Source organism: Somniosus microcephalus, unplaced genomic scaffold, assembly GCF_052327205.1.
Source record: "Somniosus microcephalus isolate GS21.2 unplaced genomic scaffold, FLI_Smic_1.0 unresolved_chr1, whole genome shotgun sequence".
Taxonomy (NCBI): Eukaryota; Metazoa; Chordata; class Chondrichthyes; order Squaliformes; family Somniosidae; genus Somniosus; species Somniosus microcephalus.
In genome coordinates, this window is record NW_028225179.1 from 50,644,354 (window position 1) to 50,659,667 (window position 15,314).

General features: G+C 45.5%; 1 non-coding gene across 1 annotated transcript; it reads right to left on the reverse strand.

Annotated features, from left to right (window-relative positions):
- Positions 1 to 9,382: 9,382 nt before the first annotated feature.
- On the reverse strand, positions 9,383 to 9,477 carry trnai-uau (transfer RNA isoleucine (anticodon UAU)). Its single transcript has 2 exons — positions 9,440 to 9,477; positions 9,383 to 9,418 (listed from the first exon to the last, which is right to left on the reverse strand). It is a non-coding gene; the product is annotated as a tRNA-Ile (tRNA).
- Positions 9,478 to 15,314: the final 5,837 nt, after the last annotated feature.

Below are 15,314 nucleotides of genomic sequence, written 5' to 3' on the forward strand. Positions count from 1 at the left end.
CTGTTTAAAATGGATGCTCTGTCAGACCCGGATCATTCTATGTCTGTTTAAAAGGGATGTGCTGTCAGTCCCGGACCATTCTGTGCCTGTTTAAAAGGGATGTGCTGTCGGTCCCGGATCATTCTGCGTCTGTTTAAAAGGGATGTGCTCTCAGTCCCGGATCATTCTGTGTCTGTTTAAAAGGGATGTGCTGCCAGTCCCGGATCATTCTGTTTCTGTTTAAAGGGGATGTGCTGTCAGTCCCGGATCATTCTGTATCTGTTTAAAAGGGATGTGCTGTCAGTCTCGGATCATTCTGTACCTGTTTAAAAGGGATGTGCTCTCAGTCCCAGAGCATTCTGTGTCTGTTTAAAAGGGATGTGCTGTCAGTCCCGGATCATTCTGTTTCTGTTTAAAAGTGATCTGCTATCAGTCCCGGATCATTCTGTGTCTGTTTAAAAGGGATGTTCTGCCAGTCTCGGATGATTCTGTGTCTGTTTAAAAGGGATGTGCTGTCAGTCCCGGATCATTCTGTGTCTGTTTAAAAGGGATGTGCTATCAGTCTCGGATCATTCTGTGTCTGTTTAAAAGGGATGTTCTGCCAGTCCCGGATCAATCTGTGCCTGTTTAAAAGGAACGTGCTGTCAGTCCCATATCATTCTGTATGTTTGAAAGGGACGTGCAGTCAGTCCTGGATGATTCTGTGTCTGTTTAAAAGGGATGTGCAGTCTGTCCCGGATCGTTCTGTGTCTGTTTGAAAGGGCTTTGCTGTCAGTCCTTGATCGTACTGTGTCTGTTTAAAAGGGATGTGCTGTCATGTAAGGATCACTCATGTCTGTTTAAAAGGGATGTGCTGTTAGTCCCGGATCAATCTGTGTCTGTTTGAAAGCGATGTGCTCTCACTCCCGCATCATTCCGTGCCTGTTTAAAAGGGATGTGCTGTCAGGCCAGGATCATTCTGTGTCTGTTTAAAAGTGATGTGCTTTCAGTCTAGGATCATTCTGTGTCTGTTTAAGAGGGATGCGCTGTCAGTCCCGGATCATTCTGTGTCTGTTTAAAAGGAATGTGCTGTCAGTCGTGGATCATTCTGTGTCTGTTAAAAAGTGATCTGCTGTCAGTCCAGCATCATTCTGTGGCTGTTTAAAAGGGATGTGCGGTCAGTCCCGGATCATTCTGTATCTGTTTAAAAGGGAGGTGCTGTCAGTCCCGGATCATTCTGTGTCTGTTTAAAAGGGATGTGCTGTCAGTCCCGGATCATTCTGTGTCTGTTTAAAAGGGATGTGCTGTCAGTCCCGGATCATTCTGTATCTGTTTAAAATGGAGGTGCTGTCAGTCCCGGATCATTCTGTGTCTGTTTAAAAGGGATGTGCTGTCAGTCCCGGATCATTATGTGTCTATTTAAATGGGATCTGCTGCCAGTTCCGAATTATTCTGTGTCTGTTTAAAAGGGATGTGCTGTCAGTCCCGGATCATTCTGTATCTGTTTAAAAGGGATGTGCTGTCAGTCCCGGATCATTCTGTGTCTGTTTAAAAGGGATGTTCTGCCAGTCCCGAATCATTCTGTCTCTGTTTAAAAGAGATGTGCTGCCAGTCCCGGATCATTCTGTGACTGTTTAAAAGTGATGTACTGTCAGTCCCGAATCATTCTCTGTCTGTTTAAAAGGGATGTACTGTGAGTCCCGGATCATTCTCTGCCTGTTTAAAAGGGATGTTCTGCCAGTCCCGAATCATTCTGTCTCTGTTTAAAAGGGAGGTGCTGCCAGTCCCGGGTCATTCTGTGTCTGTTTAAAAGGGATGTACTGTCAATCCCGGATCATTCTCTGTCTGTTAAAAGGGACGTGCTGTCAGTCCCGGATCATTCTGTGACTGTTTAAAAGAGATGTGCTGTCAGTCCTGGATCATTCTGTCTCTGTTTAAAAGGGATGTGCTGCCTGTCCCGGATAATTCTGTGTCTGTTTAAAAGGGATGTGCTCAGTCCCGGATCATTCTGTGTCTGTTTGAAAGGGATGTGCTGTCAGTCCCGGATCATTTTGTATCTGTTTAAAAGGGATGTGCTGTCAGACCCGAATCATTCTGTCTCTGTTTAAATAGGATGTGCTGCCAGTCCCGGATCATTCTGTGTCTGTTTAAAAGGGATGTGCTGTCAGTCCCGGATCATTTTGTATCTGTTTAAAAGGGATGTGCTGTCAGTCCCGGTTCATTCTGTATCTGTTTAAAAGGGATGTTCTGTCAGCCCCGGCTCATTCTGTGTCTGTTTAAAAGGGATGTTCTGTCAGTCTGGATCATTCTGTATCTGTTTAAAAGGGATGTGCTGCCAGTCCCGGATCATTCTGTATCTGTTTAAAAGGGATGGGCTGTCAGTCCTGGATCATTCTCTGTCTGTTTAAAAGGGATGTGCTGTCAGTCCCGGATCAGTCTCTATCTGTTTAAGAGGGATGTGCTGTCAGTCCCGGATCATTCTGTGTCTGTTTAAAAGGAATTTGCTGTCAGTCCCGGATCATTCTGTATCTGTTTAAAAGGGATGTGCTGTCAGTCCCGGATTATTCTGTGTCTGTTTGAAAGGTATGTGCTGTAAGTACCGGATCATTCTGTGTCTGTTTAAAAGGGTGCGCTGTCAGTCCCGGATCAATCTGTGTCTGTTTAAAAGGGATGTGCTGTCAGACCCGGATCATTCTGTGTCTGTTTAAAAGGGATGTGCTGTCAGTCCTGGATCATTCTGTTTCTGTTGAAAAGGGATGTGCTGACAGTCCCGGATTATCCTGTGCCTGTTTAAAAGGGGTGCGCTGTCAGTCCCGGATCATTAAGTTTCTGTTTAAAAGGGATGTGCTGTCTGTCCTGGATCATTCTGTTTCTGTTGAAAAGGGATGTGCTGACAGTCCCGGATTATCCTGTGCCTGTTTAAAAGGGGTGCGCTGTCAGTCCCGGATCATTAAGTTTCTGTTTAAAAGGGATGTGCTGTCAATCGCGGATCATTCTGTGTCTTTATAAAAGTGATGTGCTGTCAGTCCAGGATCATTCTGTGTCTGTTTAAGAGGGATGTGTGGTCTGTCCCGGATCATTCTGTGTCTGTTTAAACGGGATGTGCTGTCAGTCCTGGATCATTCTGTGTCTGTTTTAAAGGGATGTGCTGTCGGTCCCGGATCATTCTGTGTCTGTTTAAAAGGGATGTGCTGTCAGCCCCAGTTCAATCTGTGTCTGTTTGAAAGGTTTGTGCTGTAAGTACCGGATCATTCTGTGTCTGTTTAAAAGGGTGTGCTGTCAGTCCCGGATCAATCTGTGTCCTTTTAAAATGGATGTGCTGTCAGTCCCGGATCATTCTGCTTCTGTTTAAAATGGATGCTCTGTCAGACCCGGATCATTCTATGTCTGTTTAAAAGGGATGTGCTGTCAGTCCCGGACCATTCTGTGCCTGTTTAAAAGGGATGTGCTGTCGGTCCCGGATCATTCTGCGTCTGTTTAAAAGGGATGTGCTCTCAGTCCCGGATCATTCTGTGTCTGTTTAAAAGGGATGTGCTGCCAGTCCCGGATCATTCTGTTTCTGTTTAAAGGGGATGTGCTGTCAGTCCCGGATCATTCTGTATCTGTTTAAAAGGGATGTGCTGTCAGTCTCGGATCATTCTGTACCTGTTTAAAAGGGATGTGCTCTCAGTCCCAGAGCATTCTGTGTCTGTTTAAAAGGGATGTGCTGTCAGTCCCGGATCATTCTGTTTCTGTTTAAAAGTGATCTGCTATCAGTCCCGGATCATTCTGTGTCTGTTTAAAAGGGATGTTCTGCCAGTCTCGGATGATTCTGTGTCTGTTTAAAAGGGATGTGCTGTCAGTCCCGGATCATTCTGTGTCTGTTTAAAAGGGATGTGCTATCAGTCTCGGATCATTCTGTGTCTGTTTAAAAGGGATGTTCTGCCAGTCCCGGATCAATCTGTGCCTGTTTAAAAGGAACGTGCTGTCAGTCCCATATCATTCTGTATGTTTGAAAGGGACGTGCAGTCAGTCCTGGATGATTCTGTGTCTGTTTAAAAGGGATGTGCAGTCTGTCCCGGATCGTTCTGTGTCTGTTTGAAAGGGCTTTGCTGTCAGTCCTTGATCGTACTGTGTCTGTTTAAAAGGGATGTGCTGTCATGTAAGGATCACTCATGTCTGTTTAAAAGGGATGTGCTGTTAGTCCCGGATCAATCTGTGTCTGTTTGAAAGCGATGTGCTCTCACTCCCGCATCATTCCGTGCCTGTTTAAAAGGGATGTGCTGTCAGGCCAGGATCATTCTGTGTCTGTTTAAAAGTGATGTGCTTTCAGTCTAGGATCATTCTGTGTCTGTTTAAGAGGGATGCGCTGTCAGTCCCGGATCATTCTGTGTCTGTTTAAAAGGAATGTGCTGTCAGTCGTGGATCATTCTGTGTCTGTTAAAAAGTGATCTGCTGTCAGTCCAGCATCATTCTGTGGCTGTTTAAAAGGGATGTGCGGTCAGTCCCGGATCATTCAGTGTCTTTTTAAACGGGTTGTGCTGTCAGTCCCGGATCATTCTGTGTCTGTTTAAAAGGGATGTGCTGTCAGTCCCAGATGATTCTGTGTCTGTTTAAAAGGGATGTGCTGTCGGTCCCGGATCATTCAGGTCTGTTTAAACGGGATGTGCTGTCGGTCCCGGTTCATTCTGTGTCTGTTTAAAAGGGATGTGCTGCAAGTCCCGGATCATTCTGTGTCTGTTTAAAAGGGATGTTCTGCCAGTCTCGGATGATTCTGTGTCTGTTTAAAAGGAATGTGCTGTCAGTCTCGGATCATTCTGTGTCTGTTTAAAAGGGATGTTCTGCCAGTCCCGGATCATTCTGTATCTGTGTAAAAGCGATGTTCTGCCAGTCCCGGATCATTCTGTGCCTGTTTAAAAGGAATGTGCTGTCAGTCCCATACCATTCTGTATCTGTTTGAAAGGGACGTGCAGTCAGTCCCGGATTATTCTGTGTCTGTTTGAAAGGGATGTGCTGTCAGTCCCGGATCATTCTGCTTCTGTTTGAATGGGATGTGCAGTCAGTCCCGGATCATTCTGTGTCTGTTTAAAAGGGATGTGCTGTCAGTTCCGATTTATTCTGTGTCTGTTTGAAAGGGCTTTGCTGTCAGTCCTTGATCATACTGTGTCTGTTTAAAAGGGATGTGCTGTCAGGCCAGGATCACTAATGTCTGTTTGAAAGGGATGTGCTGTTAGTCCCGGATCAATCTGTATCTATTTAAAAGCGATGTGCTCTCAGTCCCGGATCATTCCGTGCATGTTTAAAAGGGATGTGCTGTCAGTCCCGGATCATTCTGTGTCTGTTTAAAAGGGATGTGCTGTTAGTCCCGGATCAATCTGTATCTGTTTAAAAGCGATGTGCTCTCAGTCCCGGATCATTCCGTGCATGTTTAAAAGCGATGTGCTCTCAGTCCCTGATCATTCCGTGCCTGTTTAAAAGGGATGTGCTGTCAGGCCAGGATCATTCTGTGTCTGTTTAAAAGGGATGTGCTTTTAGTCCCGGACCATTCTGTGTCTGTTTAAAAGGCATGTGCTGTCATTCCTAGATCTTTCTTTATCTGGTTAAAGGCGATGTTTACCTTAAATGCATCATACAACCTCCTTTCTGTTTAAACAAGAAAGGAGGTTGTATGATGCATATCAGGCGAATTCTTTAAGGCAGAATCAGACCAAATATAATAAGTTGAGAAGGGGATGTGAAGATACAAATACGAATTGCAAAGGGAGTATGAGATTAGAATGGCGTGAAATATAAAATGGAACTCAAAAATCTACTACTGGCATGCAAACAGTAAGTGGGTAGTAAGAGGCGGGGTGCGGCCTATTAGAGACAAGGAAGGGCTTGCCATAATTTTCCAATCTTCCATAGATGCGGGAGAGGTGCCTGAGGAATTGAAAGTGGCAAATGTGACACCATTTTTCAAGAAAGGATGTAAGGATGATCCAATAACTACAGGCCGGTCAGTCTGACATCAGTGGTGGGTAACGTTTTAGAAACAATAATCAAGGAAAAAATTAACGGGCACTTGGAGAAGTTTAAGCTAATTAAGGAGAGCCAACACGGATGTGTAAATGCAGAACGTGCTTGGTTAATCTAATTGAATTTTTTGATGAAGTAACAGAGACAATTGATGAAGTGAATGCAATGGATGTTGGCTATATGGATTTTCAGAAGGCGTTTGACAAAGTACCACAGAAAAGGCTGGTTAACAAAATTGAGGCTCATGGAATTGGTTAGTCACTGGCAGCTTGGATAAGGAATTGGCTTAAGGACAGAAAACAGCGAGTTGAGATAAATGGCAGTTTTTCAGACTGGAGGATGGTAGACAGTGTTGTTCCTCAAGGGTCAGTGCTGGGGTCACTACTTTTTTATTATATTTTTAAATGACCTGTATATTGGAATACGGAGTAGAGTTTATAAATTCGCCGATGACACCAAACCTGGGGGTGGGGCAAACAGTGATGATGATGCCAAACGACTGCAACAGGACATAAAAAGGCTAGCAGAACAGACAAGTTGCAGATGGGATTTAATACAGAGAATTCTGAGGTGATGCATTTTGGCAGAACGAACAGGGAGAGGGAATATACACTTAAAGGCACAGTTTTAAATAATGTGCAGGGACAGAGGGACCTGGGAGTTAATGTGCATAGGTCCCTGGAGGTGGCAGGACATATTCAGAGAGTGGAGAACAGAGCATTTGTGATCTTGGGCTTCATATATAGAGGTACTGAGTACAAAAGTAGAGAAGTTATGCTGAACCTTTATAGAGTGCTGGCTAGGCCACAACTGGAGTATTGCGTCCAGTTCTGGTCATCACACTTTAAGAAGAATGTGAAGGCCCTTGAGATGGTGCAGAGGAGATTTACCAGAATGGTTCCAGGGATGGGGGATCTTAGCTACAAGGAGAGGTTGGAGAAGCTGGATTTGTTTTCATTAGAGTAAAGAATGTTGAGGAGTGATTTGATAGAAGTGTACAAGATAATGACGGGTTTCGATAGGCGAGACCAGGAACGGCTTTTCCCACTAGTTTATGGTACAAGGACTAGGGGGTTTAAGATTATAAGCAAGTGATACAGGGGTGTGTGAAGAAACAAAATTACACACTGGTGATGACCTGCAATTTCCTGCCGTTGGAAATGGTGGAATCAGAGACACTGAATGTTTTCAAGGGGAGACTGGATAGGCTTTTGAGGGAAATAAACTTGCAGAAATACGGCAATAGTGCGAGGGAATGGTACTGACTTGATTGCACTACAGAGAACCGGCACTGGCTCGATGGGCCGAATTACCTCCGTCTGTGCGATTATGACCCTATGATTAAATCGGGTGAGTGCACAGTCACGGATCATCAATTGTATAAGTCTTTTTAACAGGAATGCGAATTCAGCTGTGATGACCCCGTTGTTAAGGTTGGCGGGGTTCAGGCCGGGAGCTGAACCCAGGATTTGAACCCGGGATCTCTCGCATTTATTTAAGCAGCGAAATTCTCTGAGAGAGAATCAGACCTCTCGACGAACGAACCGCCGATTTTGGGCTCCAAGTTGCATTAGGTTTCCCTGCGCTGTTGTGAGCCCAGTTCGCAGAGGACCTGTTCATTAATATGAAATATGTTTCTATTTTCCTAAATCCACTGCTTCATATGAGCCGTTTCCCTGAATCTGCTCACAATTCTCCCCATCACAAGAAGATCCGGGCAGCAATGGTCACGTGGCCAAGTGGATTAGGGGTTTGACTTTGGTGCGAATCGCTCAGTTAGCAGATGATTGCAGAATCGAGTCCTGCCGCGGTCGATTAATTAACTGGGTGAAACCATCTTCTTCCCTGTTCTGAATCTGCCTTCAAACTGACCATTTCTGTCAGCCCCTCACCTGAAGATAACGGAAGGCCTTTTGCTTATATGAGCTGATTGTACATTTTCAACATTGTAGGTCTGTGTGCACGGGCAGGACAAGCGGTGAAGGGGACTTTCTTTCAGAGTATTTCTGCTTTGAAGCAAAAAGCAGGAAATAGAAACATAGAAGATAGCAGCAGGAGTAGGCCATTCGGCCTCTCGAGCCTGTTCTGCCATTTAATGAGATCATGGCTGATCATCCAATTTCAGGACCATGTCCTGTGCTTTCTCCCCATATCCCTTGGAATGGTTGAGCGCAGGCTAATCCATTGTGTTCTGCACGCGTGGGTTTGAATCCCGACCTCGTCGTTATTCCATTACACGATTGATGCTGATAAACCTTCCGAGCATTTCACTGAATTTTGCGTAAAATAGGCTTTGTAATCGCAATCTCGTCAAAATCACACTGGTGATTCAGGTCTGTGCACTCTTCATATCTTGTTCAATTTAAAACAGGCCACTGGAGTTCTTGAATGAAGGGAACACGGGAATCAGAGATTGAGGATCATTCCTACCTGTCTTCCTTCCTCTGCGATTGGCAGCAAATGTAAGACTAGCGGAAACAAAGCCAAATGATTAGGGAGCAGAAACATAACTTTATCGTTCAGGAGGCAATGTAATTTCAAAAATATTTATCAATCTTAATGAGGAGATTTTCTGTTTTAGTGACTTTGGGTGAGAGATAAATAATGGGCAAGACAATGGGGAGAAATCCTCATTCTTTTTGGCATACTCTCATGGGATCTGAGGCCTCGGTTGAACGTCTTAGTCTATTTTAAAGAAAAGCGATTCCAGTTGTGATGACCGAGTTGGTGAGTTTTATCTAAATGCGGTGGGGCTCGATCTGGGATTTGAGCCCAGTAGCTCTCGCATTTTAATTTGTGAAATTTCCCACGCGAGAATCATGCCCCAAGACCAAGGAGCCGCCGATTTATTTCCGAAGTTGCATTAGGTTTCTCTGCTCTCGTGCGAACCCAGTTCGCAGAGGTCGTGTTCATTAATTTGAAATATGTTTATCTTTTCCTAAATCGACTTCTTTATACGAGCAGTTTCCTGAATCTGCTCACTATTCTCCCCATAACAAGAAGGTCGGCGACAACCTAATTGTGGATATGGTGTTTGGGCGATTGTCTTTACATAACTTTCGTCCTTGTAATTCTCAACATCATGTTCAGGTGAATCGTTGTTTTTGTTCAACATGATGTCGGAAACCTGTACAGATAACTCGTGAGTTTACACATCTTCTCGCTTGTGCCAAAGGCTTAGTCACTGCTTTGAAATCGAATCTATTTCCTGCACATTATTCTTCGCCTGATATTTGCTGGTTTAACAGTTAAAACCGGCCCCACCTTCCCTCTGAAGGGCTCCTTTAAACCTCCCATCCCTTATTGGAACACGGTGGGCCTGAGGAACCTAAGAGCCCACGTGGAACAGCTAATAAGTGTATAGTTAGCGGAAAAAACAATTGTACCTTCTGCTCCGGTCGAAATAGAGCACAGCAAAAGTATTAGCTGCTCTAGGTGAGGCTCGAACTCACAACCTCAGCATTTCTCCGAGCCTGTACTGTTATATAAGTACCGCGCGCTAACCGATTGCGCCACTAGAGCTGCGCTTAATTTGAGTTAGTTATCTGTGCTCATTTACTTGCACATTTCAGGCTGTCTAATCTTGTGGGGGCGCAATGTTGTTTGATTGAGGCGCATTGGCTGGGTTTATATGAAAGAGTGAAGCAGGAGTGACTCTCATGTGTTAGCGAGCTGGTGAATTTACCAAAGGCTGCACCAGATCCTGGTGTCATAAGCACTGAACATTATTACCCAGCTCCTGAAATACAGGCTGCAAAAGAGAACCGATGAAAAGTCATCACATGCAAAACAAAAAAACGTTTTAAAATTTTGCGCATTATTCGTGCCCGTGTAGCGGTTATCACTTCTATCTAAAGTACAACAGGTCCCTGGTTCAATCATGTTTTGCAGGAAGAGATTAATAAAATACATTTACAGCCACGCGGTATTCTCCTTTTCTCTATACTGTTCTGTAAACACTCAAAATCTACAGAGATACCGACTGTGTGAGAGATCATTACAGGATCCTGCAGCGCTGCCTCTGTTAATAGCGACAGTTCGGAGCCGCATTTCAGACGCGGCAACAAACCCATGAGTTGATTTGCTGTTCCCCAGCTCCCGGAGTGAGTGGGGCCGCGACAGCAGCGAAGTTCAGGCCGTCTGTCCGGCCCCGCTCTCGCTAAGCGTCCGCTGCCAGCGGAAAGCAGCGATTGCAGCCTCAGAGAGAATAAACTGCCCATCGCTGCAAAACAATATATCACTGAAGCAGAGGAGCGCAGAGATTTGCATCTGCAGCGTGTAGGTGAGGATGTAACGTTTGACTTCGATCGTCTCATTGTTTTGGAACCGCTGAAATTGAATCTCTCTCCAGCAGATGTTGCAGCTTTACGTATGAAAAGTGCCCTCGAGGTGCAATCGACAAATTTGGAGATGCCGTGTAGTGGGACAAGTTAAAGGATCAGCACAGTTAATGCCGAGAACAAATTAAACAGTAGCCCAGGTTGATGAACCTTGCACTGGTGAGAATCCTGGATGGAGATTTAGAGGAAGCGACAGTGGGAAGGGCTGTACTGCGATTCTAATACTTCTCCAAGCACATTCCGGGCAAGTCATCGACAGTAAAAAGAGGGCTTGGAACCGGAATGCAACTGTGGGCACACGTCTCAGTCAAAGTCCATGACATGACAAATCCATTTGATTTTACGTTTGATAACCAGTTGATTGGGCCTGTATTCTAGACAGAGTGACTCTTTCGTCTAGGGTTATGAATCTCGCTTTGTGGATTGTAGATTGAAATTTGCGAAAGCTCGCACGTGAGCCTCTTTTTAAAGTCGACTTCTAATATTGGATTTGCGCTCAAAACTTGTTCTAATCCGTCTAAGAAATGATCGTTCAGGACCCAAATCATTCTCCATCAATTTCCAGCGGCTTAGCAGGAAGGTCAATGCAAACTGTCATGTAAATATCATGGCTTTAAAGGCAAACAATTAAAGTATTGTTTTATCAAACAATCACAGGTGATGGTTGTAAGTATATTTGTGTGTGTCCATATTACATACGAACGTATTTGTGAGTTGCTGTTGTGTTAGATGTAAATGCATTTGCACTTCTGATCGTTACAAATATGTTTAGATGTATCTGCATTATTTATTATTGTACTGAGTGGAGGAATCTGTGTCAGTTATAAATGTATTTCTGAGCGAGTCAAATGTCCAGTCCGGCCCCATTCTACCTTCTCATTGCCCCCACGTGGGACACGGCAGACCATCTGTTACATTCGGATTCAACTTTTGCTTTTATTGATATTTAGAAAATGTGAGCTGTAGAAAGTAATAACCCTGCATCCATCAGCCTCTCTGATACCTCCTGAGCGTCCCTTACTCTGTCTGATAGGCCCTGAGCGTCCCTTACCCGCTCCAGAACCTCTTGAGCATCCCTTACCCTGTCTCGTACATCTGGAGGGTCTTTTACCCTGTCTGGTACATCGGGAGCGTCCCTCACCCTATCTGAAACATTCGGAGCGTCCCTTACACTGTCTGGTACATCGGGAGCGCACATTACCCAGTTTGGTACATCCGTAGCGTCTCTTACCCTATCCGATGCATCCGGAGCGTCCCTTACCCTGTCTGATATATCCGGAGCGTCCTGTACCCTGTGAGATATATCCGGAGCGTCCCTTACCCTTTTTGGTACATCTAGACTGTGCCTTAAACTGTCTGGTATATCCGGAGCGTACCTTACCCTGTCTGGTATAACAGGAGCGTCCCTTACCATGTATGGCAAATTCGGAGCGTCCCTGAAGCTGTCTGGTACATCCGGAGCGTCCCTTACATTGTCTGTTACATCCGGAGTGTCCCTTACCCTGTCTAGTACAACAGAAGCGTCCCTTACACTGTCTGGTAAATCCGGAGCGTCCCTGAAACAGTTTGGTATATCCGGAGCGTCCTTTCCCCTGTCTATTACGTCCGGAGCGTCCCTTACTCTCCTTGATAAATCCTGAGCCTCCATTTTCCTTTTTGACAACCAGTTTGCCAAAATTACATATTTCACCCTTCATCCGCAGCTATGTAGCGCTTCCCGTCGCTCACGCTCATCAACTATATAGGGAAAAGCATCAACTACCAGGTGAACAAACCCAATTCTTCAGTTAGCCTCCCCAGTGCACTTCATTTCCCAAGGAATGTTCTTGTACAATCGGGCTGCTGTGGTTCCAAAGGTCGGTCCTGCTTTCGCAGAGCTTGTCTGACGAGAGCTCCCGCAGGTCTAAATCTATCGACTGGTTTCAATGCACCAATTCGGATTGGGGCGAATGGGACATGTGCCCCAGGATCAGCGGTGGGAGCGGAGCACACTTAGCGGTGTAAGCAGGGGAAAGTAAATGGTAGATTAAGATAACACCGCAGGAAAGTTACAGTGACATTGAAGGAGGAAAGTAAAGGAGGGCCATTGATTGTGGAAGGAAGAGAAATCTGTGCCGTGACTCGGATTCGGACCGAGGTTGCTGTGGCCAAAGCGCAGAGTACTAACCGCTATATGATCATGGTGCCACACATCAACTTCTGGAGCTCTGCTCTAACCACCACAAAGTAACACACGGCAATGCTTAGAAAAGATGGAGAATAGGTGAAGAGTTAACAATCAGCACCGCCAGAAATTAGGAAGTGGTGAAATTCGACCCAGGCCTCGCAGCGACTGGAGCCTTCAACCAGAATGGCAAGTAGTGCAGCCATAGTTACATTTAAAAGAATTTTAGCCTTTTCACACGAGAAGAAGCTCACCCCCAGAGATTCATTTAAAAAAATGGCCCCGCTGGGAGTCGAACCCAGAATTTTCTGTTTATTAGACAGACGCTTGTGCCAGCTAAGCCACGGGGCCGAATCCCAAAGCAATTTCTCGCTTCCACTCATTGATATCTATCAGCTAACAGTCACTGTCTTCTGGACTCTCAAGCCGTTGTTTATTTCTCCAGCCCTCTTGTCTATTTCGCCATGTGTTCCATTGCTGTCTGTATCTCCCGCTTAATTTATCTCAGTGTCAAACTGTGAGGTGATTCTGAATGATTACCTTATGTTTGTGTCTTATCTATGGATATAAAAGGATCGATCTGTCTGTCTGTCCATCTGTCTGTCTGTCTGTCTGTCCTCCGGTGTGCGTCTGTCCAGCTATGCACTTGAAAGTTATAGGGCGTACCTGCGCGTGCGTTACCTCCAAAGAAAGCTTACTGGTCCGGGACGGTCGTAAGCGTATTTACTTTTCGGTCGGACGAAAATTGTTGGCGCCTTATCCAAAAAACCTTCAAAATTAAACTCATTACCTGCTAATTAGCATTGATTGACTGACGTCAAGTTTCGACCAATCCTGTGCCGTCATCCTTGACCAATCCTACAGTTCAGTCGCCTGATGGTTGGCCAATCACTGCGTCTGTGGGTGGGACTAATCGTTTACATATCAGGGATCTGGCAGCCATTGCCTCAAGCTAAAAACCCCATTTACTTCCAGCTCACAATCTGCTAATCCATCTTCGAAAAAGTTAGTATCTCTTTTAAAAATAACATAAGGTTTACCAAAAACGTTTTATAAGTACTTTCACTTTCATCTTTGAAGGTATTAAAAGGTACAAATGTTGCCCGGCAGCAGATTCAGAGAGGGACACAGAGACAGGGCCCAAAGGCCTGGGACTCAATTTAAACTGTTGCCTGGCAGCAGATTCATAGAGGGACAGACAGACAGGCCCCAAAGCCTGGGACTCCATTTAAACCACCCGGCCCAAATCAGCCCAGGCAACGCCGAGCTCCCCCCAGCTAGTATGAAATAAATGAAGGGATCAGACAGTTCTTGCTGTGATATTGGGGAATTGATGAGCCGACATTTATAACAAGATATTGTTTATTGTGATGTAGCAAATACAATATTCCATCTTGAATGATTCAGGTTCAATTCTGTGCAAAAGAAAATTTGACCCCAACGTGTTTGCAATTGGCCGCCTTTTAATTTGACGTCAAAAGTGCCACCATTGCACCTCAAATTGATTACTATCTAAGAAACAGAGAAGTCATGCAGTGAAAGTGTATTTGTAGAAAGGGTTGTGAGTCTGTAGAATGCACTGGCCCAGCAGAGCAGCAGATTTATAACAAGGTTTAAAAACTGGCTGCGTATGGGAGGAAGGGGAGAGGGAGGGAAGACAACCACAGAAGATCACAACAGAAAATGCTGGAAAAACTCTGCAGGCCAGGCAGCATCCGTGGAGAGAGAATTAGTGTCAAGGTTTCAGGTCGAAACACTTTGCCAAGACTGAAAAAGCACAGAAAATGAAACAGATTAAAATGCCAGGCTGGAAGAGAACAAAAGAGAAGTGAACAGACATTAAGAGATATTCAAAACGAGACGAGATGGTGATAGGACTAGTGGAGACAAAAGATGGCTCTAGATTAGGTGTGAAATGCGTTGGCAGAATGGGAGACAACTGGCATGTGGGAGAGAAAGAAAGGGGGGAGGGCAAAAATAAAGTGTGGATAAAAAATATAAGTAATAATGTAATTGGTTGCCGAGGTTAAATCTGAAATTTTAGAACTCTATGTTGAGTCTGGAAGGCTGTAAAGTGACTAATCGGAAGATGAGGTGCTGTTCCTCGATCTTACGCTGAGCTTCCATGGAACAATGCAAGAGGCCGAGGACGGTGAGGTCTGACTGGGAATGGAGCGGTGAATTACAATGACAGGCGGCCGGAAGTTCGGGGTCATCCATATGGACTGAACAGAGGTGCTCCGCACAGCAGTCAACCAATCTGCATCTGGTCTCCCCAATGTAGAGGAGGCCACATCGTGAGCAGCGAATACAGTATACTAGATAGCAAGAAGTACAAGTATATCGTTGTTCACCTGGAAGGGGTGTTTGGGACCCTGGACAGTGGGAAGGAGGGATGTATAAGGGCAGGTATTGCATCTCCTGCACTTGCACGGGATGGTGCCGGGTGAAGGGGAAGGGGTGTTGGGGGTGATGGAGAAGTGGACTAGGGTATCACAGAGGGAGCGGTCCCCAGGGAATGCTGAAAGGGGAGCTAAGGAGAAGATGTGTTTGGTGGTGGGATCATGTTGGAAGTCGCAGAAGTGGTGGAGGATGATCCGTTGAATGTGGAGGCTGGTGGGGTGAAAGGTGAGGACAAGGGGAACCCAATCATGGTTCCGGGAGGGAGGGGCAGTGGTGAGGGCAGATGTGCGGGAGATACAATGGACATGGTCGAGGGCCGTGTCAACCACGGTAAAGGGGATTCCTCGGTTGCGGAAAAAGGAAGACATGTCGGAAGTACTGGGGTGGAAGGCGGCATCATCGGTGCAGATGCAGCGGAGATGGAGAAACTGGGAGAATGGAATGGAGTCCGT